Genomic DNA, 23065 nt, shown 5'->3' on the forward strand with positions numbered 1-23065 from the left:
CAGTGTATTCCTACCCTGCATCACACTTTTTTTTTTTTTTCTCTTCATTTTTCTCGGACTGGCTGAGTCCCAAGGTGATTGGCTGTCACCACTTCAACCAGGAAGTGGTGGCAATCAGCTCTCACCATGAGATCTGTTGATTTCCTAGCGGATTTGCGTCCCTAGATACACACAAATCTTTTTTCTCTAATAACTCTAAAACTACTGAACAGATTTACATCAAATTACAAAAAGCATTCTTTCTGGACCAAGAACTAGTTTTCTGCCACAGTTGGTTTAATTCTGTTCAGCGGTTCGAGCTGTAGAGTATTCTAAGTCCCAATGGGAAATTGCATGGGGAAAAAGCATTTTGGGAGCCCCTTTTTTTCTGCTCCTTCTTGACGAATCATCCTGAAACTTTCCAGACAGCAGCTGAAGTGAGTGGCAAACAAATGTCAAACATTTCGTGAAGATTCGTCTAACTGCGCCAAAGTTATTAGCACAATAAAAACGCTTTTCCTATGGAAACTAGGTTGTACCTTTAACTACATACTGGTGACCACCAATAGTTAATATATATGTGTGTGTATATATATATTCCCTCTCCCCCTCCCCCTCTCTCACGTCCATGAGACTTCATGGACATTTTAATGGGCACGGTGTGTTATTACAGCAGATGATGGTAGTTGGAGAAGGTTTTTCACCAGGGGTGTGGAGACCAGTCAATTCTGTGAGTCCAGAATAAACAATATTGTTTTTTGTTCTGTTTGTCCTAGAGTTTGCTTCCGTAAACGCTTGTTTGGAAGCTACAAAGGAATCTACGTAGATTTTCTCCAAATATATTATTTACTAGCCCATTGATTAAACGTGTTTTGAAGAGTTTTAAAGGTTTTTCTTTGCTTGAAACTCTGCTCTCCTTTCAGACTGCTGTATTGTCTTCTTAACCCTTTATTACTCTACTCGGCTTGTGGCAACTGGCAAAGCTTGTTTGCACCATCTTCCCTTGCAGGTTGCGTTCCTAGAGCCCATCGCTTCTACATACAGGTTTAGCGAGACCCAGGTTTTGTGCCAAAGAGCCCTGTGCCAGTATTTCCTAACAGCAAGGTGATTTTAAGAAACCGTCCAACGTTTCAAAAGCCATTTCCTATCTCCAAGTAACACAGAGTCTTTCACCCTAGTTCTCCCTCTTTGGCATACGTTTCCCATGTTCTTATCACATCCATGATAAGAAAAGGAATTCTGGTATTACTTAAACCAATTGAGAGGTTAGAAAATCAAAATAATTGTCCAGTGTGGCGCCTTCATACCAGGGTGGAAGCGTCCAATCATCTACTGTTTGAGTTTTCATGTATTATAACTTGTTGCAAAAAGGCTGAGTCTCTCTCTTTTCAAGGACGCCCCTTGGGCAACAATACTGGCATGAGACAGTTCTGTCTGAAGGGCCCTAAAAACCCCATATTCATGAGCTTGGAAATATCGGGCAAACGTCATAGTCCTAATGTCTCATTTATGCGTCTTGGCATCTCTATTGAAACCCACGGCAACAGAATTTCTTATAATCTCCAAGTGTCCTCCAGTGTCCTAATTCGGTGGTGACAGTCTGCTTTCTCTCCAGTGGAAATTCCTTCCACCCATGAAGAAAAGGCGACACTTTTGGATTTGGAGACCTGCACAGTGCATACATGCAGAAAAAAAGCATGATCCTGCTGAGGTTGCTGGAAGGCGTCCAGAAGTTCATACCGGACTATGACTCCAGGACCAGAGTCCAAGGGGCTATCCTGTCTATGCCAGGTAGCGGGAAACCCTGCTCCCTGGCCTTCCTAGGGCACGGTCCAAATGACCCCATGCGGCAGCCTGTCTGGTCACCCCTGCACTTCCGTTGGACATTCTGTCCTAAAATGACCTCTTGCTTTGTCAAGCAAGAATGTTTCACTTGTTTGCTAGTTGTACCTTTCTTGGCATTCTCTTGTTGCTGCACAGCATTGAAGGAACCACAGAGAGAGTGTGAGGAGAGAGCTATATAATGACCATATGGATGGGACTGTAGAGCGAGCGTGTTCAGGGTGAGAGGCTACGCTCTAAGCCGCGACAGGATATTTACTGGTGGCGTAATCTTAAAGCGACTTGTCCAAGATCAAACCAAATGCGAGTGCCGAGCTGACCCGTGCACCCTGAATGCTTCCCATGCTGAACCACTGCCCAGAGGGATACTTCTCTTTGCTGTGTACGGTAATTGAGGCCATTAGGGGAAAATATGCTTTCGCGACACAACGCAGCTCAGTCTTGGGTTTGCGAAAAGACTCTGGCTGCAGGCGCAATTCCACTGGGGTCAAAGGAAGATTGAATTTGTTTCAACGTCTGATGGGTGATTACAGCCCAGTCCGCACCATTGTCGTTAAGCCACCTTGTCCCCACCAGTGGTGTGAAGTCAGCTGGGACTGGGTGTGATTCACGTCCGATAACACCATTTTAGGTCTTGTCTTCCAGACTCTGCGAGCTACCCGCTTGAGAGAAAACCTATTGTCGACTTAGAGTGAATCAAGTGCCTGACCATCGCTTACCATTGGTTGACTTTGCCACTCATTTTGTTGCTTTTATTCATCAGCTAGTATCAGCTTTCCTTCCTCCTACTCTATTGCTCCCACCCCGCATTGTGACCCCATGACATGTGTCCTTCCACTGCTTACTTTTCGGATGCTACTTTTTTTTTAAGCCCTCTAAGAGAGTCCATGTGTGTTCTAATTGTCTCCCTTGTGTACGTCTCATCCCCCTCCACTGTACTCTGTGTTGCTTTCGACTGCGTGCTTCTCCCAGTTCCTTTCCGTGTTGTTGCTCATTGGGTTGTACTCTGCCTGCATTGCTTTTTCACTTGTGTTTTTCCACCCGCTTCACATATCTCTCTCTAGCCCTCATGCTTCTTTCTCTCACTCTTGCTGCTGCTTCTGACCCTCACCATGTTGCTTCCCTCCCCCACTCGTGATGCGTGCTTTTTGCGTGTCGTTTCACCACCTGTGCACTCCTTTTTGCTTCCACTCAAGGAAAAAAAACTTTTGCATGACCTTTTTTTTTTTTTAGTGATCCAACTTGGATTGGTTATATAAAGAATTGCGCCTCTGTCATTATGATGGTGTGTGCATGCATTATGTGCGTTCCTACAAAATGACATGTACACGTCACAGTCCCCTTCTTAGGCCAAAGCCTATCACACAGCACAGCTGTCTGGTTTGCTAACGACATCTTGGGGACATTCGGATAGCTTCCCTTGGAACTCAATCCCCCCGTTGTTTACCATTGGCTTTGTGGTTTGTAACTCATTTCCTTGCTTTCTATGTGCTGGCTCTATTTGTTTTAGGCTGTGTAGCTCGAGTTCATTCCTTCCTTTGCCCAAACCCTATTTATGGTATTCTTCTACCGGTATTGAATTTCTGTAAACCACTCTTTAAATCTTGTTCTTATCTTGTCAATATTTGCCGAGCATTCAAAGACAGAGGTCAAATGTCAGGCTTCCAGGGAGCTTGGTATTTTCTTTTCTCTTCTTTCTCCTCACCCAAAGATATCAAAACTCTCAACTGCACCCTACTGAAAACCCAACAATGGTTAACTCGCAGTAACTGTATGCTCAACAGACCTCATAACCAAATTCCTCCTGATGTTATGTTATGTTAATCGTACTTCTAAAGTGCAACATTCATCCTAATAGGATATCACGGCGCTAAGATTATAACAGTGTGCGGTGAGCAGATACCTGAAACTGGAGAGTTTTGGGAAACAGCACAGTTTTCAATTTTTTTTCTAAAAGTAAGGTAGCAATCCGTGAGCCTTAGATCTATTGGCAGATCGTTCCAGATGTTAGCGGCTAGGTGTGAAAAAGCACGCCCGCCCATTCTGGCTCTCTTTACTCGAGTGGTGGCAGCTTTTGCTGTAAATTGTGAGCGGAGGTTCCGGTTCGGTGCATAAAACTTGATCCTGTTTTTTAGGATGTTGGGGCCGGTTTTATGCAGAGCTCTATGAGTAATACAGAACATTTTAAAAGTTGCTCTTTGCCTCATTGGGAGCCAGTGTAAAGCTCTCAAACAGCTCTTTGCAGAGTCGTACTTTTTCCTGTTGCAAACTGCTTTTGCTGCCGCATTCTGGACAAGCTGTAGTTTAGTGAATAGATAGTCTGCCATGCCGACAAACAGTGAGTTCCCATAGTCCAGCCTACCTCAGAAGTGACTGGACTAGTATCTTTCTGCATTCAATGGGGATCCATGGGAAAACTCTTCTTAGCATTTTTAATATTGCAAAGCCCTTGCCACATATTGTAGTAACATGATTGTTCATGGACAGAGTATTGTCAATGTGCACTCCCAGATTTCTTGATTCAGATTTCAGATCGCCCCCTAACCCCAATAAGTAGGCCCCCATAAAAGAATGGCTCAAACATCTTACAGCTCTCAACTGTGCCCGTCAAGTTAATGACTGTACTAGATCACTAGGTATAATGTTGGACAAATACTTGTATATACAAGATCATATCAGTGCAACCACCAGGGAAGCCAAGGACCAACTGAGCATACTAATGAAATGACTTTTGAAAATCAGATTTTTTCCTCTATTTTTTAAATCCACAACGAGATTTGAACTTGGTTTTTACTTTTTTGATGGGCTCTCCTGTTAAATCTCTTCATAGTTGTTAGTTAAGGCTGTTGATGTTTACAACTGTTTTACATGTAGCGCTTACTTCTGTGAGTTGCAAGCACTGAGCGTCCGTCCTTCAAACACATTTTTTCCCAGATCAGTGATCTCTTTGAACCGGGAAACATCCATCACAACTTTTACGACGCACTACCATTACAACGCAGGATATTACAACGACTTGCGCTGGAGGGCGCGGTAGGATAGGGAATAGTTTAATTTACTATCCAAAACCTTCCCTACTATCCAAGGGGACTGGAGTTAGAATAGTAAATTAAACTATTCCACTATCCAGCTCCCCCAACGCAAGTCGTTGTAACGACTTGCGTTGTAAAACCTGCGTTGTAAAGGCATGCGTAGTAAAAGCATGCGTTGTGATGACATACATCCCTTTGAACCAGAGCTTACTTTCTGCCAAGGGTGGTGACACATTGCCATCTGGGACAATCGATTACCCTCCCTTTTATAGGCTGCCACATACCACCAGGGAGGAGGAGAGGTTACACCGGCTGGTCTCTGGAGGAGCGTTAGTTACTTCATTGACTGCACCTAGGGGATCAGGTCTGACCACCAGCTCTTACTGGGTAAGCAGGAAGCAAGAAAGGCTTGGCTGTGCACAAGAGGACTTCATTCTACTGGGTATTATTGAAAATAAAGAGGTGTTACGCCTTTGCGTAGAAAGAACCGCCTGAGGGATCTATGCCCATTCAGCAAGGGCAAAGCCTTCCACGTGGGCATTCGCCAGCACTGTCACCATGGCTCAGATATGTCAGGTGGCGACGTGGTCTTCTCTTCACACTTTACCCTGACATTGCTGTTTAGGCTCAGAGGGGTGATGGGCTGGCCATTTCGTACGTTCAGTGCTGCAGGATTTCCTTGTTTAACCACCTCTTCAGATCCAACTCCTCGGGAGGGCAGAGGGGGGAGCCAGTTGCTGCTCTGTAATCTAAGAGAAAAGGAATCTGCTGGTAGAAGTATCCATCAGAAGAAAAAGTAACGATACATGCAACTTACTGCTAGGCCAGAGAAAGGGACCGCACAAAGGTGTCCCTTCATTGGTGGTGATAAACGGGGCGGAGGCGATGGTGCCGCAGTGGTTTGTGGTGTTGCCAAAGCCCTGTGATGCACTCCTCTCCTCAAGGAGTAAATTCTGGCGTTTATACCGTCTGGAGCAGACCATGGTGGGGTCTGTGGGGCTGGCACTGACCCCCGTTGGGGGTGGCGTTTTGCTGCCTCTGTGCCATCGCAGTGTGTTTGCACCGCATGCTCGAGGGACAGTTGTGCAGTGTGGTGTATTGGCACAGTCTGACTTCACCCAGCCTTCACTCTTCTCGCAGGAGACCATGCCCACGTGGCAGAGCACCTCACTCCCAGCTGGCATCGCTGCTGGTGCCCCCAGCATGGCACCCTCGCCTGCAGGTCTCCCCCTCCTCTTCATTACTTATGCAGCAGCTGCTGCCGGCAGAGAAGTGGAAACTCAAAGTCCATCAATAATTAAACTGCACTCAGCCGCCATCATCTGGGAGGTGCAGAGCTGCCAGCTCTCAAACCCAAGGACAGCCTAGAGCTGCCAGGCCCTTGGCTTCCTGGCACACTGCTGGCCTCATGCCCTGGCCTTCCCTTGGTGGCTTCATGGACCGCCGGCTTTAGAGGGCCTTGTTGCGTCAGCGGCAGCCTGGCCGGGAGCTGCTATAGGCCAGGTCCCTTCCGAAGGACCGCCTTTACTCCTTTGCCATTGGACCTCTCCCAGGCCACGTCCTTCCGTTAGTTAACTATTGGACAGGCGATTCACTGTCAGTTTCACATTACATCTTTAAACAAGCATTGGGAAATCCAATAAGTCTGGTCAGTGTGTTTTTTTGGTTGTTTTGCAAACACATGCAGTCAGTCAATCACTCGGGGATTTGTAGAGCGCACTACTCACCCGTTAGGGTCTCAAGGCGCTGGGTGGTGGGTGTGAGCATCTCCGTTGGGGTCATTCAAAGAGCCAGGTCCTGAGGTGCTTCCTGAATTGGTGCCGTGTCTGGCTTCACCGGAGGTGAAGGGGAGATCACCTCCGGCAGAAGACATTAATAGTGTAAAAATAATAATGTAAAACTGCTGAAGTCTAAAAGTGGTGGGGATAGGTTCTCAAAAAAAGTAAGTAAAAATAAATGAATAAACATTAACTCCTAGAAGTAAAAGAAAAGCATAACCGATGAACCCTGGAATTGAACAGGACTACATTCTAGGCGGAGGTGCACATGCTGAAGGGAAAAATGCCATTTCTCACAATGAAGTGAGAAAACAGCTCGTTTGGCCTGATCCATTTCCTCGTGGTAGAGGCTGTGATAGGCCGAAGTAAAATGTGAATGACACTTGAACAGACGAATGGAAGAAGACGGCTGACCCAAAGCCTCTCTATGTATATAGGTAAGTATGTATTTTATGCTTTTTTTGTGGTTCACATAAGGTTTTTAGACAACTAAAGCTGTCTAAAAGCCAGACCTAAATGAAAACTTAAACCCAGCCCCATCATAAGCGCCCTTTTTAGCAACCGTCACAAAAATAATGTGTCTTAAGTACTGCCCTCAGTAGCCCTTTTGTCTGATTTTGCTTATGTTGACAGTCTGAGCTTGTGCTTGCTTACAGTGTCTTGTCACAAATTTGCTACTTTTCTCTAAAACAGTGCCTTTGGACACGTATTGTTATATTTTTGTTTTTTTACTGCCACTGTCAAGGATTTTTTTTTTTTTTTTTACCTGTACTTTCAACAGATACTGCGCAACATGGCTGAAAGTAAAGAAAAGAAAAGCGCTATGAGGCGGGCAATGCTGGCAGCTTCATAGCGCTATTTTTTCTTTTTCTTTCACCCATGTTCTACAGCAGCCACGCCGCTATCCAACATGTGTAAAAAAACATTGACGAGGCCAATAGATCTTGTATACTCGAGACCAACTTGCTTTGCCAATTCTTGTTATAATATATAAGCGCTATAATAAACATTTTATTCAGCCCTTTTGCATAAAGGAGTCCGACATAGACCTTCACTTTTGGCTAGAGAATTAAGAGCTGTGAAATTTAACCAATCCTATGCCATCCGAGGCACTTTGACGTGGAGTCCCTCGCGTACGCTCTGGAAAAGCTGGCCCTGCATCCAGAAGGAGGTGCGTATCCGATACAGGTAATGTGCGGTCCACAGAACCAGCTGCAACTTCAAGAGATTGTCTTTACTCTCATCTATGTTACACACATCCACGCTTCTGTGCAGCATGTTTGAAAGTAATAAAAAAAATAAAGATCACTATAACGTGGTCAGTTCAGGCTGCATCATGGTTCTTTTTTACTTTACTTTCAGCCATGTTGCACAGCGGCTGTGCTTCTGTGCAACATGGCAACAAAAAAATTTGTCAAGACCAATAAATGTTGGATTTGCCAATGTTTGTTTTTTTGTGGTGGGACAGGAGGGGCAAGCAATGCAGGACGGCGCAGGATGGGTGGCACCAAAGAGAATGACAGTGGGAGGAGGGCGGGAAGAGCAAGCAACACGGGTACGGGCGAGGAGGGTGGGAGGGAGCAAGCAATATGACGGACAGCGAGGGTGGAAGCAAGAAACATGGCATACGTTGGGTGGATGGTGGGAGGGAGATGGGGCAATCACCACCAGGTGTGGGACAGAGCGAGCAGCACCAGGAAAGCGGGCAGACGATGGGAGGTGGATGGACTGAAAACACATGCACTCTTTTGAGTCCAACAAGTCAACTAAAAGTATCTCCAGAAGCTCATGGTCACTGGAAGGACACTGGCCGTGGACAGGAAGCTGTACATGGTCCGTGCTCCACGGGATGAACCGCACATGAAGAGAAAGTGAAACTGGGAGGCGCTGACCAATGAGAAGCAAGGAAATGAGAGTGACGTTGATGCCAACCAATGGTAACAGGTGGGCTTTTTAAGTTTGTTTATTATAACAATAAACTCGAAGCGACAGTGCATGCGTTGTCTCCGGCAAGACCCTAAAAAGAAGCCCAGTTCAGAGCAAACAATATTGGCAACAAAAATCTTTCTGTCAAGAAGCTGATGGTTGAGTATGTGAAGGAGATAAGTTTTTATCACTACCTTAAACCTGTTTAGGTTTTAAGACAGTGATTATAAATGGCACAGCGTGGCCAGAGGCAAGATATATGAATGAGCGCGTGTAATTATAATAATAGCAGGCGGCGTTCACACAAGCACATTCCAGGTCCAATGGTCTTGATTTTAAAAAAAAAATGTCCACAAGTATTGTGACTTCCTCGTGTAAATGTAAGAGAAAGAAAAACATACCTTAAAATCCTGCCATGGGTTGAACCGTCCCAAAAGCCACCTCGCTGCCCATTGCAGCACTGCACCCCTGTGAGGGTATGTTTTTAAAAGTTCTATTTCTTTTAGCAGCAACATGGAAAATTCCTGTGCTAATTCCATTCCAGAATTCATTCTATTGCATCGCAAGGAAATGATTTGTGGTCTCAGGGATGTGCGAAATGTGCATAATTTGTTTTGCATAATTATGGTGATTTTGGAAAATGTACGTGAAATGATGCATAATTACATGAAATGCAAAACCGGTATTCGGCGCTATATGTTATAGTGAAATCCATCCTCACATCCATTTTCAATGCAAAGAAAAATGTCAGTTAAAAAAACCTGCAAAAAAATGGTGCACCACAAATGGAAGCCACTTGCATTCTCGTCCTGTGTGCTTGTGCCAAATTCTTGCCACACCCGGCATGTAATCACTGAATGTGTAACTAATTACGTGATTTTAGGAATTTCATATAACAACACTAATGCAAGACTTATTTCTGTGTCGGCAAAAGAAAATAACCCCCAAATCTGTATAAGTAAATAGAGAATTTTGAGTTTGCCAGTTTTTTTTATCAATTATTTTGCTTCATCTTTGGAGGTTTGTCCTGTTCCCTGTGAGATTTTGTCACATTATGTACCTGTCACAAACCCGGGTGCGGTGGTGCTTGCTCCAATCAAGTATTCCCTCTGAAATGCAGGGCCTGTGGAGAAGCGAGGGAGGGCGACCATACATACCCCTGTCTTAGGGAGGGAGTGCTGTCCCACTCTGTCTTTTGATAGCAGAAGCTGTGGTGCAAGGAGTGAGTGCTGTCCCACTCTGTCTTTTGATAGCAGAAGCTGTGGAGCTAGGAGTGAGTGCTGTCCCACTCTGTCTTTTGATAGCAGAAGCTGTGGAGCTAGGAGTGAGTGCTGTCCCACTCTGTCTTTTGATAGCAGAAGCTGTGGTGCAAGGAGTGAGTGCTGTCCCACTCTGTCTTTTGATAGCAGAAGCTGTGGAGCTAGGAGTGAGTGCTGTCCCACTCTGTCTTTTGATAGCAGAAGCTGTGGTGCAAGGAGTGAGTGCTGTCCCACTCTGTCTTTTGATAGCAGAAGCTGTGGTGCAAGGAGTGAGTGCTGTCCCACTCTGTCTTTTGATAGCAGAAGCTGTGGTGCAAGGAGTGAGTGCTGTCCCACTCTGTCTTTTGATAGCAGAAGCTGTGGTGCAAGGAGTGAGTGCTGTCCCACTCTGTCTTTTGATAGCAGAAGCTGTGGAGCTAGGAGTGAGTGCTGTCCCACTCTGTCTTTTGATAGCAGAAGCTGTGGTGCAAGGAGTGAGTGCTGTCCCACTCTGTCTTTTGATAGCAGAAGCTGTGGTGCAAGGAGTGAGTGCTGTCCCACTCTGTCTTTTGATAGCAGAAGCTGTGGTGCAAGGAGTGAGTGCTGTCCCACTCTGTCTTTTGATAGCAGAAGCTGTGGTGCAAGGAGTGAGTGCTGTCCCACTCTGTCTTTTGATAGCAGAAGCTGTGGAGCTAGGAGTGAGTGCTGTCCCACTCTGTCTTTTGATAGCAGAAGCTGTGGAGCAAGGAGTGAGTGCTGCCCCACCCTTGCCTTGTCGTAGCAGGGGATCTGGAGAAGAGTGAGAGTGCTGTCACACCCTTATCTGTTGATAGCAAAGGTTGTGCAGAAAGGAGTGAGTGCTGTCACACCCCCTATTCTGGTAGTGGGGGCTGTGGAGAAGGGAGAGGGGGCTGTCATACCCCTGTCTTGTGGCAGCAGGGGCTCTGGAGAATTGTAATTGTATTAGCGCTTACTATCCCTGAAGGGGCGCTGAAGTGCTTTTCAGCAAGTAGCACGCTACTCCTGAATCCACAAAGGATTTGTGGTGGATTAGTATAGGGAAATATGAGTTAATTTGAGCGGTGGACAAGCAAGTTTTAATATAAATTTTGATACAAAGAACTTTGTTATCAAGTAAGTACTTTTAAAACTATTCATATTAGCAGTTACATAAAATGTTCACTTAAATGCGTCTTTATGCACAATGCGCTCCTATGGGAGAAAAAGCATATTTAGTATACATTTATTTGCGTTTGGTTTCTGGGGGTCTCCTCTGGGACTTAAGGTCGTAAAGGGCTAAGGTTCAAAGTAGGCCTGGTTTGAGTTCCACTATACGGAACTCCGCGAAGTAACAAAAGAACTTCTGCACTCCGCGGTGGTCAGCAAGTGAGAGAGTGAGGTAAACCGCACTGATTTTTAGCACCCGGCATATGTCCCCCGCTGTAAAATCAAGACGAACAGCACCGCGCTCAGAGCTGCTCTGCCGCTCAATTAGATGTTCTTCTTGAGTGGCAGCTTCCTCAACGAGAGCGGCAGAACGTGAGCAGTAGTGACCTACCGTGCCGCCCGTGTTGAGAAACTTTCCTGGGAGATGGTGTAGTGTTGGATTTTCCTCGCACACGCGTGCCAACTTAACATTGGCGAGAAGTGAGAGGGGAAAAACTTTGCTCTACGCCACTCTGCTGAGCGTTTCAGAACTCTGCACTCTGTGGAAAAACTCTGCAAATTGAGCGGAGTTTACCACCCAGGCCTGGTCCAAAGTACCACCAGTAGTAACTCGTTACCTTCCCTCGGGCATCCCATTGCAGAGGTGCTGGTCTGGTTCGTAGCTGTGCGTGCTAGGCCGGTAGAAAGAAGGGGGACACCTACAAACAGGCTGCAGAGGGGAACTTGGGGACAAGTCTAGGAGCTCCCAACGGGGAGGGACCATGTCACAGGGGCCCAAGGGACAAAAGAGCATAGTCTGTACCCTTGCTGGAGTGCTCGGTGCAGAGTGAAAAGGTCGGCTGGGCTCCATGAGCCTTGGAACCTTGCGGTCGCTGGTCTCGCTAATAGAGGGTTGTTGGACTTGGCCCTTCTGGCAGGTTCACCCCTAAACATTTCGCTTTTAATGGTGACCTGGTGATGGTGATTTTTGGTTTCTGCGCACTTTCACTGTGTCCCAGTGGAAAGTGCGTGCGCACTCTGAGTGCATGTGGTGAGATAGGCCTGCCCTCCCATAGGAATGCATGGGGAATGTATGTGCCCCTGGTAGTTCCTGATGCGTGGGGTGTGCAGGCTCGAGTCTGGTATGTGCGGACTCGTGTGATTGAATGCTGCAAAATGATGTATGCAGCGTGTATGTGTCTAGTGTGGAAGTTCCACTTCTAGACATCGCTGTGCGTGTGCTGTAAAGGTGCTGGTGTGTGATTGGCTGGAGCTGGCTGGGGTGCCAGGCTCCATGAGTCATGATGGGTCTGCCCGGTGGTGAGTGTTGAGATTAGCATGTGTGATGTGAGGGAGTGGTGCACCTGGGTCCTGAATAGGGCTGAGCTTTCCCCACACAATGCTGACTCCGCCCCCTGTGGTGCATCTAATGACCCTAGCCTGCCTGGTGAATGGAAAGGGTGGCTGGGGAAAACAAAGTACTCCAAAACAGCTGCGACTGGTTTCTCCCCCACCCTGCACCCTGAGACAAAGGGATTTGATGTATAAAAAGGGGATGTGTCCCCTCACAATTTGTTCTCTTCCAGGATCCTATCTGAGGGGGGCTGCTGCTGCTGCTGCTGCTGGGCGTCAGGAGGACCGCCACTTGGACTGCCTCCCTGCCTGGAGGCCCAGTGAGCTGGCTCTGGGCCCAGCCTTGCCCCTCTGCCTCTTGAAGGGCTTGTTGCTGGACTCTGGGGCATCCTTGCGTTGGGGAGTGCTTGGCCCTTGCTCCTAAATCCCTAAGCGCTTGGTAGCGCTTTATTTCTCCCCTAAGCGCCTGGGAGTGCTTTATTTGTCTTGCTAGCGCTTGGGAGCGCTTTACTGGCTCAGCCGGTGCCCACCCGGTAATTGCCCCGTTTATTTGCTGATTTTGCACCCCTGGCAGGTGCCCACCCCGCCAGGGACCTGGTGCCGTTGTTTTGGCCCCAAGCGAGTGCCCACCTCGCTTCATGATTTAATTCCCGAGGGAGCCTACTCCTCGGAAATCACCGCCGCCGGCCCGTGGATCTGCTGTGAGGCGCTGTCCCGCCTCCATCCCCCCAGGGCCGCGCTGCCATTGGCGGCCCCGGAGAAAGGATTGCCGTGCTGTGATTGGTTTTAACGCCCCGGAGCCTGGAGGCTCGTCTGAAGGGCCGCGCAGGGATTGGCCGCCCAGGCAGCCGGCACCTCAAGCCAGGGGCAGCTTCCCCGAGGTGAGGCTGCGCCGCCTGGGACCCGGAAGGAGAAAGAGGAGTCCGGCCGCGAGGCTCCCGTGTTGGGAAGAGAGCTCCGCAGCCCAGGAGAGAAGTCAGCCCAGCCGCACTGAAAGTGGAGCCCCTGTGAAGGGGGGGCTCCACAACGCGGTGCGGGGGCCAGAGGCGCCTCGAGTAGATCGGCAGCATACCGGAGCTGGTAAGTGGGGCCCAGTGTTGTTGGGGCAGAGGGGGGCGTCGGGGCACATTGCCGGTGCCCGCTCCCCGTGTGCTTTCTCCGCGTGGGGGCATTGGAAGATTTAGAGCCTGTCGAGGCTCTTCTAACTTTGGGGCCACATCTGTTTCCCCCCTGTCAGTCCCGCATTTCTTTAAGAGCCCACAAAGGCTCGAGGTGGCATATTTCTTTGGCAAGCCCCGAGCGGCTCCGGGCGCCACAGTTGGTATGAGAGTCCACGGGGGACTCCAGTACAGAGGGCACATAATCTTGAGCCACGAGGGCTCCACAAGGCATATTTTTGCTTAGAGTCCCCAGAGAGGGACTCCCCCATCCCAGCGGCAGTTCTTTGAGTTCTCGAGCCCATGAGAGGCTCAGCAGCATTTTTGTTATATAGAGCCCCCGAGAGGTTCAGGGGGGCATTCATTTCGCCAGAGCCTGTGAGGCTCCAACGTTGTCCCCACCAGTGTTGCTACAGCTACCCAGCACTTAGTGGGCAGCTGCTACGTGTAGGCCCCCCCTGACATCGGGACACAGGGCGTCCTAGCCCCAATAAGGCCAGAGGGCCTAGGGACAGTCACAGTTAGTGACTATTGTCAGTTTTGCGCAATTGTTCCTGCACCTCTGAATGTGTTGTTTATGCGTCATGTGCCTTGTTCCTACACCTCTGAATGTGTTGTTGATGCATCATGTGTTTTCCTTCCCTACACCTCTGAATGTTTATGCATCATGTGTAATGTTCCTATGCCTATACCCCTAAATATATGGTGATACTTAGGTGGTTGTTTTTCTCCTAGTACAGGTGTTCCCTGTGAGGTCCTGGTTCCCTGCGTAATATTCTCCTAAGGTGGTTAGGGTTGCGTAGGTGGTACTTACTGGTTGTGTGCTACATTTTCTATTTTGTGCTACAGTGATTTATATTCTATGTTCTAAGTGCTAATCCTAACAAGTATCATAGTGCTAAAAGTGTCTATTCCTGACCGTGGTCCAGGTGGCCCTGTCTTGTACATATCCCCTGTAAATTCTGCACGTGCCTTTTGGCACATTGTAAAGTGTGTGTTTTTATCTAATGTGTTTTGGTATAATACAAAGGCTATTTTTACATATATCCTTGTGTGGAGTTTCCTTTGTGGTGAGCCTTGGGTGTTGTTGCTGGGTGCACGCGCAAACACTTAACTCACATTGCCTCCGAGTTTAGCCTTACTGCTCATGCTACGTTACCAAGGGGGTGAGCAGGGGTTATCTTGGCGTGTAGCTCCCTTGCCCTGACATGGAAGTGGTGGTCTCTGACTGACTTTGGCGCAAGCCCTGGCCAGCCAGGGATCCCATTTCTAACAAGGGTGCAAAGTCAGGACAGCTGGGCCTCTCTGGAACTGGGTCGCGGCGGTGCTGACGTACCTCGCGGCTGCTTTATCCCTGTCTTGTGGTAGCAGCTGCTTTGGAAAAGGGAGTGAGTGCTGTCACACCCCTGTCTTGTGATAGCAGAAGCTGCAGAGAAATGAGGGAGTGCTATCACATCCCTGCCTAAAGGTAGCAGGGTCTGTGGGGAAGGGAGGGTGCTCTCACCCCTCTATTCTGGAGTAGCAGGGTCTGTGGATAAGGGAGCGGTGCTCTCACCTCTCTATCCTGGAGTAGATGGGTCTATGGAGAAGGGTGGGTGCTCTCACCCCTCTATCTTGGAGTAGCAGGGTCTGTGGAGAAGGGAGGGTGCTCTCACCCCTCTATCTGGGAGTAGCATGATCAGTGGAGAAGGATGGGTGCTCTCACCCCTCTCTCCTGGAGTAGCAGGGTCTGTGGAGAAGGGGGGGTGCTCTCACCCCTCTATCCTGGAGTAGCAGGGTCTGTGGAGAAGGGAGCGGTGCTCTCACCCCTCTATCCTGGAGTAGCAGGGTCTGTGGAGAAGGGAGCGGTGCTCTCACCCCTCTATCCTGGAGTAGCAGGGTCTGTGGAGAAGGGAGCGGTGCTCTCACCCCTCTATCCTGGAGTAGCAGGGTCTGTGGAGAAGGGAGTGGTGCTCTCACCTCTCTATCCTGGAGTAGCAGGGTCTGTGGGGAGGAGAGCGGTGCTCTCACCTCTGTATCCTATAGTAGCAGGGTCTGTGGAGAAGGGAGCGGTGCTCTCACCTCTGTATCCTATAGTAGCAGGGTCTGTGGAGAAAGGAGTGGTGCTCTCACCTCTCTATCCTGGAGTAGCAGGGTCTGTGGAGAAGGGAGCGGTGCTCTCACCTCTGTCATGGAGTAGCAGGGTCTGTGGAGAAAGGAGTGGTGCTCTCACCTCTCTATCCTGGAGTAGCAGGGTCTGTGGAGAAAGGAGTGGTGCTCTCACCTCTCTATCCTGGAGTAGCAGGGTCTGTAGAGAAGGGAGCGGTGCTCTCACCCCTCTATCCTGGAGTAGCAGGGTCTGTGGAGAAGGGAGTGGTGCTCTCACCCCTCTATCCTGGAGTAGCAGGGTCTGTGGAGAAGGGAGCGGTGCTCTCACCTCTCTATCCTGGAGTAGCAGGGTCTGTGGGGAGGAGAGCGGTGCTCTCACCCCTCTATCCTGGAGTAGCAGGGTCTCTGGAGAAGGGAGCGGTGCTCTCACCCCTCTATCCTGGAGTAGCAGGGTCTGTGGAGAAGGGAGGGGTGCTCTCACCCCTCTATCCTGGAGTAGCAGGGTTTGTGGAGAAGGGAGTGGTGCTCTCACCTCTCTATCCTGGAGTAGCAGGGTCTGTGGGGAGGAGAGCGGTGCTCTCACTCCTCTATCTTGGAGTAGAAGGGTCTGTAGAGAAGGGAGCGGTGCTCTCACCCCTCTATCCTGGAGTAGCAGGGTCTGTGGAGAAAGGAGCGGTGCTCTCACCTCTCTATCCTGGAGTAGCAGGGTCTGTGGAGAAGGGTGGGAGCTCTCACCCCTCTACCCTGGAGTAGCAGGGTCTGTGGAGAAGGGAGGGGTGCTCTCACCTAAGTATCCTATAGTAGCAGGGTCTGTGGAGAAGGGATGGGTGCTCTCACCTAAGTATCCTATAGTAGCAGGGTCTGTGGGGAAGGGAGCGGTGCTCTCACCCCTCTATCTTATGTGGCCGCTCTCTACAAGAACCGCTCTCGGTGCCATGTGTCCCCACCACCACTGGCCTGGCCCCTCACACTCAGGAGCCTAGGCCCATGTATATTTAACCTTGCCGCCCCCCCCCCCCAAAGGATAATTAAATAGGCAAAAAGGTATATTTATTAAGTATAAGCCATAAAATACCAAACACTTTAAAAAACATGTAAAAATTATTTACATTACTTAGAAATCTATTGCAGGATTTCCCAAAACCCTTGAAGATATTCACTGTCTATTTTGCTGGGGTTTCTCACAACAGTTTTCTTCAGCAGACCGTCTACCTTTTTCCAGCCAACTCTTTACATACAGTTTTGCGTCAAATGTTTCAAATGGAGGACCATTGAGTTTTACCCATAAGCACGAAGAAATGGACTCTGCAAGAAGAGAGGCCCTTGTTGGACAAGCAATTAAGTTCATTGCGCTGAAACCTCTCTCGCAATCCGCATTACTTGCTGGCAGGGTTTCCAAGCAAACTACTAACTTTTTTAATGCATCAGGGATTTTATTTCCACCAAAATCTTTGAGAAGTCCGAAAGCTTGGATAGTATCTCTTGCTGGCAGCTGAAACTCTGAACACAGTTTCTGGATCTCTGTTTCACCATAAAGAATACATTCATCACCAGAAGGCAAGATGCCTGCATCTAGCACACTGAAGCTGGCTATAAGTTCTTTCTCACTAAACAAAAACCGGGACGTCTGGTTACCCTATCTTTGACCTTTGAGGCCCGAAAATATAGCCCCCTAGAGACCCGTTTCGAGGCCCCCCAAAAAACTGGGGGTGCTCAGACCCCCCCCACCCCACACACACACACACTTAAAGGCCTGGGCCTCACAGTCTCGGGGTGTCGGGCCTCTGCGCCTCTTCCTTCTCGCTACCTACGACTCTCCGCCCCCGCCTCTCCTGGAGAAAGTAACCGCATCATTCATAAACCATGAGGCATGAAATATTAAAGCGCCTCGTGCCTCAGTGAGGCAGCCAGGTACAGCTGCTGCCTGAAATATTTAAGGGCGTTTATATATCTGTTTCTGCTGCTTTTCCGCCTGGCATCGGCGGCGGCCAGGATGTCGGAACCGAAGGCTGCCTCCATCATGTAATCTCGGGTCTGTAAATGTAATCTCCGGTCGGTTTAAGAAGTTACAATTGTAATCTCAATGAGTGGCCTTGACTCCTTGATTGTACTTTCTTCCACCGACCCCCTTCTCATCTAGCGCTTCGAGGTTGGCCTCTGCACTGCATGAGGCGAGTTTTATGTGAGTTACAGAACTAAACGGAGGGGGGGCTTTCACCTCTGACGGCTCCCTTTGCTCTCTGTCCTGATGCTGAGGGCCCCTGCCCTCTCTGCGGCCTCCTCTGGTCCTGATGCTGAGGGCCCCCTGCCCTCTCTGTCTTTGGCCTCCTCTGGTCCTGATGCTGAGGGCCCCCTGCCCTCTCTGTTTGTGGCCTCCTCTGGTCCTGATGCTGAGGGGCCCTGCCCTCTCTGTCTGCTGCCTCCTCTGGTCCTGATGCTGAGGGCCCCTGCCCTCTCTGCGGCCTCCTCTGGTCCTGATGCTGAGGGCCCCCTGCCCTCTCTGTCTTTGGCCTCCTCTGGTCCTGATGCTGAGGGCCACCTGCCCCCTCTGCGGCCTCCTCTGGTCCTGATGCTGAGGGCCTACTGCCCTCTCTCTTTGTGGCCTCCTCTGGTCCTGATGCTGAGGGGCCCTGCCCTCTCTGCAGCCTCCTCTGGTCCTGATGCTGAGGGGCCCCTGCCCTCTCTCTCTGCAGCCTCCTCTGGTCCTGATGCTGAGGGCCCCTTGCCCTCTCTCTCTGCAGCCTCCTCTGGTCCTGATGCTGAGGGTCCTCTGCCCTATCTGTCTGTGGCCTCCTCTGGTCCTGATGCTGAGGGCCCCTGCCCTCTCTGTCTGTGGCCTCCTCTGGTCCTGATGCTGAGGGCCCCTGCCCTCTCTGCGGCCTCCTCTGGTCCTGATGCGGAGGGCCCCTGCCCTCTCTGCGGCCTCCTCTGGTCCTGATGCGGAGGGCCCCTGCCCTCTCTCTCTGCCTCCTCTGGTCCTGATGCTGAGGGCCCCTGCCCTCTCTGCGGCCTCCTCTGGTCCTGATGCTGATGGCCCCCTGCCCTCTCTCTCTGCCTCCTCTGGTCCTGATGCTGAGGGCCCCCTGCCCTCTCTGTCTGCGGCCTCCTCCGGTCCTGATGCTGGTGGCCCCCTGCCCTCTCTCTCTGCGGCCTCCTCGGGTCCTGATGCTGATGGCCCCCTGCCCTCTCTGTCTGCGGCCTCCTCTGGTCCTGATGCTGAGGGCCTCCTGCCCTCTCTCTCTGCGGCCTCCTCTGGTCCTGATGCTGAGGCCCCCTGCCCTCTCTCTCTGTGGCCTCCTCTGGTCCTGATGCTGAGGGGCCCTGCCCTCTCTGCGGCCTCCTCTGGTCCTGGTGCTGGTGGCCCCCTGCCCTCCCTCTCTGCGGCCTCCTCTGGTCCTGATGCTGAGGGGCCCTGCCCTCTCTCTCTGCGGCCTCCTCTGGTCCTGATGCTGAGGGCCCCCTTCCCTCTCTCTCTGCGGCCTCCTCTGGTCCTGATGCTGAGGGCCCCCTGCCCTCTCTGTCTGTGGCCTCCTCTGGTCCTGATGCTGAGGGCCCCCTTCCCTCTCTCTCTGCGTCCTCCTCTGATCCTGATGCTGATGCCCCCTGCCCTCTCTGCGGCCTCCTCTCGTCCTGATGCTGAGGGCCCCCTTCCCTCTCTCTCTGCTGCCTCCTCTGGTCCTGATGCTGAGGGCCTCCTGCCCTCTCTGTGGCCTCCTCTGGCCCTGATGCTGAGGGCCCCCTGCCCTCTCTGCTGCCTCCTCTGGTCCTGATGCTGAGGGCCCCCTTCCCTCTCTCTCTGCGGCCTCCTCTGGTCCTGATGCTGAGGGCCCCATTCCCTCTCTCTCTGCGGCCTCCTCTGGTCCTGATGCTGAGGGCCCCCTGCCCTCTCTGTCTGCGCCCTCCTCTGGTCCTGATGCTGAGGGCCCCTGCCCTCTCTCTCTGCGGCCTCCTCTGGTCCTGGTGCTGAGGGGCCCTGCCCTCTCTCTCTGCGGCCTCCTCTGAGGGCCCCTGCCCTCTCTCTCTGCGGCCTCCTCTGGTCCTGGTGCTGAGGGGCCCTGCCCTCTCTGCGGCCTCCTCTGGTCCTGATGCTGAGGGCCCCCTGCCCTCTCTGTGGCCTCCTCTGGTCCTGATGCTGAGGCCTCCTGCCCTCTCTGCGGCCTCCTCTGGTCCTGATGCTGAGGGCCCCCTTCCCTCTCTCTCTGCGGCCTCCTCTGGTCCTGATGCTGAGGGCCCCCTGCCCTCTCTGCGCCCTCCTCTGGTCCCGATGCTGAGGGCCCCTGCCCTCTCTGCTGCCTCTTCTGGTCCTGATGCTGAGGGCCCCCTGCCCTCTCTGTCTGTGGCCTCCTCTGGTCCCGATGCTGAGGGCCGCTGCCCTCTCTGCTGCCTCTTCTGGTCCTGATGCTGAGGGCCCCCTGCCCTCTCTGTCTGCTGCCTCTTCTGGTCCTGATGCTGAGGGCCCCCTTCCCTCTCTGTCTGTGGCCTCCTCTGGTCCTGATGCTGAGGCCCCCTGCCCTCTCTGTGGCCTCCTCTGGTCCTGATGCTGAGGGCCCCCTTCCCTCTCTCTCTGCGGCCTCCTCTGGTCCTGATGCTGAGGGCCCCCTTCCCTCTCTCTCTGCGGCCTCCTCTGGTCCTGGTGCTGAGGGCCCCCTGCCCTCTCTGTCTGTGGCCTCCTCTGGTCCTGATGCTGAGGGCCCCCTGCCCTCTCTGTCTGTGGCCTCCTCTGGTCCTGATGCTGAGGGCCCCCTTCCCTCTCTGTCTGCGGCCTCCTCTGGTCCTGATGCTGAGGGCCCCCTTCCCTCTCTCTCTGTGGCCTCCTCTGGTCCTGATGCTGAGGCCTCCTGCCCTCTCTGCGGCCTCCTCTGGTCCTGATGCTGAGGGACCCCTTCCCTCTCTCTCTGCGGCCTCCTCTGGTCCTGATGCTGAGGGCCCCCTGCCCTCTCTGCGGCCTCCTCTGGTCCTGATGCTGAGGCCTCCTGCCCTCTCTGCAGCCTCCTCTGGTCCTGATGCTGAGGGCCCCCTGCCCTCTCTCTCTGCGGCCTCCTCTGGTCCCGATGCTGAGGGCCCCTGCCCTCTCTGCTGCCTCTTCTGGTCCTGATGCTGAGGGCCCCATGCCCTCTCTGTCTGTGGCCTCCTCTGGTTCTGATGCTGAGGGCCCCCTGCCCTCTCTGCTGCCTCCTCTGGTCCTGATGCTGAGGCCCCCTGCCCTCTCTGTGGCCTCCTCTGGTCCTAATGCTGAGCCCCCTGCCCTCTCTGTGGCCTCCTCTGGTCCTGATGCAGAGGCCCCCTGCCCCCTCTGTGGCCTCCTCTGGTCCTGATGCTGAGGGCCCCCTGCCCTCCCTGTTTGCGGCCTCCTCTGGTCCTGATGCTGAGGGCCCCCTGCCCCCTCTGCGGCCTCCTCTGGTCCTGATGCTGAGGCCCCCTGCCCTCTCTGTGGCCTCCTCTGGTCCTGATGCTGAGGGCCCCCTGCCCTCTCTGCTGCCTCCTCTGGTCCTGATGCTGAGGCCCCCTGCCCTCTCTGTCTGCACCCTCCTCTGGTCCTGATGCTGAGGGCCTCCTGCCCCCTCTGCGGCCTCCTCTGGTCCTGATGCTGAGGCCCCCTTCCCTCTCTGTCTGCGGCCTCCTCTGGTCCTGATGCTGAGGGCCCCCTTCCCTCTCTCTCTGCGGCCTCCTCTGGTCCTGATGCTGAGGGCCCCCTGCCCCCTCTGCGGCCTCCTCTGGTCCTGATGCTGAGGCCCCCTGCCCTCTCTGCGCCCTCCTCTGGTCCCGATGCTGAGGGCCCCCTGCCCTCTCTGCGGCCTCCTCTGGTCCTGATGCTGAGGGCCCCCTTCCCTCTCTGTCTGCGGCCTCCTCTGGTCCTGATGCTGAGGGCCCCCTTCCCTCTCTCTCTGCGGCCTCCTCTGGTCCTGATGCTGAGGGCCCCCTGCCCTCTCTGCGCCCTCCTCTGGTCCCGATGCTGAGGGCCCCTGCCCTCTCTGCTGCCTCTTCTGGTCCTGATGCTGAGGGCCCCCTGCCCTCTCTGTCTGTGGCCTCCTCTGGTCCTGATGCTGATGGCCCCCTGCCCTCTCTCTCTGCGGCCTCCTCTGGTCCTGGTGCTGAGGGGCCCTGCCCTCTCTCTCTGTGGCCTCCTCTGGTCCTGATGCTGAGGGCCCCTGCCCTCCCTGTTTGCGGCCTCCTCTGGTCCTGATGCTGAGTGCCCCCTGCCCCCTCTGCGGCCTCCTCTGGTCCTGATGCTGAGGGCCCCCTGCCCTCTCTGTGGCCTCCTCTGGTCCTGATGCTGAGGGCCCCCTGCCCTCTCTGTCTTTGGCCTCCTCTGATCCTGATGCTGAGGCCCCTGCCCCCTCTTCGGCCTCCTCTGGTCCTGATGCTGAGGCCCCCTTCCCTCTCTCTCTGCGGCCTCCTCTGGTCCTGATGCTGAGGCCCCCTGCCCTCTCTGCGCCCTCCTCTGGTCCCGATGCTGAGGGCCCCTGCCCTCTCTGCTGCCTCTTCTGGTCCTGATGCTGAGGGCCCCCTGCCCTCTCTGTCTGCGGCCTCCTCTGGTCCTGATGCTGAGGGGCCCCTGCCCTCTCTGTCTGTGGCCTCCTCTGGTCCTGATGCTGAGGGCCCCCTGCCCTCTCTGTGGCCTCCTCTGGTCCTGATGCTGAGGCCCCCTGCCCTCTCTGCGGCCTCCTCTGGTCCTGGTGCTGAGGGCCCCCTGCCCTCTCTGCGGCCTCCTCTGGTCCTGATGCTGAGGGGCCCCCTGCCCTCCCTCTCTGTGGCCTCCTCTGGTCCTGATGCTGAGGCCCCCTGCCCTCTCTGTCTGCGCCCTCCTCTGGTCCCGATGCTGAGGGCCCCCTTCCCTCTCTCTCTGCGGCCTCCTCTGGTCCTGATGCTGAGGCCTCCTGCCCTCTCTGTGGCCTCCTCTGGTCCTGATGCTGAGGGCCCCCTGCCCTCTCTCTCTGCGCCCTCCTCTGGTCCCGATGCTGAGGGCCCCCTGCCCTCTCTGCGGCCTCCTCTGGTCCTGATGCTGAGGGCCCCCTTCCCTCTCTCTCTGCGGCCTCCTCTGGTCCTGATGCTGAGGGCCCCTTGCCCCCTCTGCGGCCTCCTCTGGTCCTGATGCTGAGGGCCCCCTGCACTCTCTCTCTGCACCCTCCTCTGGTCCCGATGCTGAGGGCCCCCTGCCCTCTCTGCGGCCTCCTCTGGTCCTGATGCTGAGGGCCCCCTTCCCTCTCTCTCTGCGGCCTCCTCTGGTCCTGATGCTGAGGGCCCCTTGCCCCCTCTGCGGCCTCCTCTGGTCCTGATGCTGAGGGCCCCCTGCCCTCTCTGTCTGTGGCCTCCTCTGGTCCTGATGCTGAGGCCCCCTGCCCTCTCTGTCTGCGCCCTCCTCTGGTCCCGATGCTGTGGGCCCCCTGCCCCCTCTGCGGCCTCCTCTGGTCCTGATGCTGAGGGCCCCCTGCCCTCTCTGTCTTTGGCCTCCTCTGATCCTGATGCTGAGGGCCCCCTGCCCCCTCTGCGGCCTCCTCTAGTCCTGATGCTGAGGGCCCCCTGCC

This window comes from Lissotriton helveticus, chromosome 12 (assembly GCF_964261635.1).
Source record: "Lissotriton helveticus chromosome 12, aLisHel1.1, whole genome shotgun sequence".
NCBI classification, from domain to species: domain Eukaryota; kingdom Metazoa; phylum Chordata; class Amphibia; order Caudata; family Salamandridae; genus Lissotriton; species Lissotriton helveticus.